Source organism: Elaeis guineensis, chromosome 1 (genome assembly GCF_000442705.2).
Source record: "Elaeis guineensis isolate ETL-2024a chromosome 1, EG11, whole genome shotgun sequence".
Lineage (NCBI taxonomy): Eukaryota > Viridiplantae > Streptophyta > Magnoliopsida > Arecales > Arecaceae > Elaeis > Elaeis guineensis.
The window spans coordinates 156,249,089-156,251,729 of NC_025993.2; the positions used below are offsets into that span (position 1 = coordinate 156,249,089).

Consider the following 2,641-nt stretch of genomic DNA (forward strand, 5'->3'; position numbering starts at 1 on the left):
ACATATATTTCGCCCAATGAAAAGAAACTCCGGACATGCAGGAGAGGGCGCCCTAGATTTATACAACCATCACGAATCGTGTTCTCTTTCTCTTTCTCTTTTCTTCTCTCTTTTTCCTGGAATCATGTTCTCTCTTTACTGGATACCACCTAGCACATGCGAGAACTTACGGTGGCATTTTAGAGCTTGGCTTGAGAGATTTTTTTTTTTCCTTTTATTTTTTATTTTTATTTTTATTGGTAGGTACCATCCGTCGCCGAATGGGCTCACGTTGGTGAAGTTCCTTAATTTCATGGTGCATAAATTGTTAAGCCTTCTGCACTACTTGCGCCGTCTAAGGAAATGAAACATGGCATCAATTTCTTCTTCAATCCTCCCTCACATAGCGATCTTTCCCTTCATGTCCAAAGGCCACACCATCCCTCTCATCCATCTAGTCCACCTACTCAGCCGCCGCCGCCTCGCTACCTCACCTTTTCCACCACCCCTCTCAACGCTCCCTTCATTCGCGACTCCCTCGCCGGCACCAATGCATCCATCGTCGAGCTCCCCTTCCCGGGGAACGTCCCGGGCCTGCCCCCCCGCATCGAGAGCACCGATCGCCTTCCCGATACGTGCCTCCTCATGCCTTTCATTGATGCTCTGAGGCTACTCAAGCCGCACTTCGAGGAAGCCCTTGCGAACCTTCCAGCTATCAGCCTCCTGATCTCCGATTCCTTCCTTCCATGGACCAACGAGTCGGCCTTAAAACTTGGGATTCCAAGGATGGCGTTCTTTGCCATGCTCATCAAAACCATCTGTGCCCGAGACACACCGCAAACTGGTCTCGACAACGATCACCAGCCCTTCATGGTCCCCGGCTTCCCACACCTCCGGCTCACCAAAGCGGATTTGGGCAAGCCCTTCGATGACCCCAACCCGCGGCATCCAATATACGTGTTTGACATAGAGGTAACGAAAGCCACAAACGAGAGCCATGGAATTGTTGCGAATAGCTTCTACGAACTGGAGCCGGCCTACGTTGACCACTGGAACGACAAAATCGGACCCAAAGTTTGGTGCATCGGACCGCTCTGCCTGGCCCGGCCGGAGGCCGAATCGGCCGACCGGCGCCCCGGGTGGATGAAATGGCTGGACTCTAGATCCGCCATGAACCGCCCGGTGGTGTACGGCGCGTTCGGGTCTCAAGCGGAGATATCCGTGCCGCAGTTGAAGGAGCTCGCGGCCGGGTTGGAGCGGTCCGGTCTGGACTTTTTGTGGGTGGTTCGGGCCAAGGGGGTGGATCTGGGAGAAGGGTTCGAGGAGAGGGTGGCCGAGAGGGGGAGGGTGGTGAGGGAGTGGGTGGACCAACTGGAGATTCTGAGGCACGAGAGCGTCGGAGGGTTCGTGAGCCACTGCGGGTGGAACTCGGTACTTGAGGGGATTAGTGCCGGCGTGCCCCTCTTGGCGTGGCCCATGATAGCCGAGCAACCCACCAATGCCAAGTTTGTGGCGGATGAGCTGAGGATTGGATTGAGGATTCGGGCGAGCGATGGCACTCGCGATGGGTTGGTGAGGAGGGAGGATGTGGAGCGGATGGTGAGGGAGTTGATGCTCGGAGAGAAAGGGAAGGAGGCAGCGGAGAACGTGAAGAGCTTGGCAGAGGCGGCTAGGATGGCGATGGACGGTGGATCATCTTGGCAAGCGCTGAAGCAGATGATTGATGGAGTGTGTGGTAGAAAGAACGCCTGTAGCATGGTGACTCAAGTCTAACTGCCTCACCGTTGATACACAGTTCACTATACTCTGATGGGAAAGCTTCAGCAGGGGAGGCCACTACAATGGAAGGCACATATGCTTGGGAAATTAGTGACCACCATTCGTGCTTCTTTCCATGTGCTCTGCCACCAACTATCGGTGATTATTTTGGAAGTCTCCACCTGCTGATGTTTCTGCATTGATTGAATAAACTTCATTTGGACACCATGGAAATTTTGATCCCGTACTCAACAATCAACCGTCATGTCTAATGTTCTATGGGATCCTTTGATCTGAATTCTCTCAACAACCTAGTTTTTAATGGTAAGCCTTTCCTGAGTGGTGGTTAGAATCTCCGAGGAGCGCTTCGACAGCTTTTGTCAAGCCGCTGTTCCTGCGCACAGCGGCTTCAAAGGATAGCTGACTGGGACATTACATTACAAGGCAGCTTGCGTTGGAGTTTTGGAGAAAATTAGAAAATATAAAATTTTTTCCATCAATCAATTTTAAATTTGTTTAGTCCCACGTTGCATAAGTGAAAACTTGAGAAAGGATATATTTAATAAAAACGTTTCTCTTAGGCTTTGTCAAAACCTTAGAAATTTTTGGCCGCACCACGTATGCGTGCGGCACGGCTCATGCGCACATGTGGCGGAGCCTACATCCTATATTTTATTTTACTCTGTTTATTTTTTCTTTTAATGAACATGATCATTTTTCTTATTTATTTGGAGATTAACATGATTAATGTTGCTTAACATTAATCATCAGATTAATATTTTTTATCCATTGGCAGAATAATCATCTAATTTAATTTTTTGTCTGTTTGTCAATTAAATATTTTCATTTAATTCTTATGTTATTAGATTAAACCAAACTACTTGTTCTTGAGCCTATAAATTGG

At 49.1% G+C, this 2,641-nt stretch overlaps 1 pseudogene; it reads left to right on the forward strand.

Annotated features, from left to right (window-relative positions):
- The first annotated feature begins 205 nt into the window (after window positions 1-205).
- Window positions 206-1,954, forward strand: LOC105039394 (UDP-glycosyltransferase 90A1-like; annotated as a pseudogene).
- Window positions 1,955-2,641: the final 687 nt, after the last annotated feature.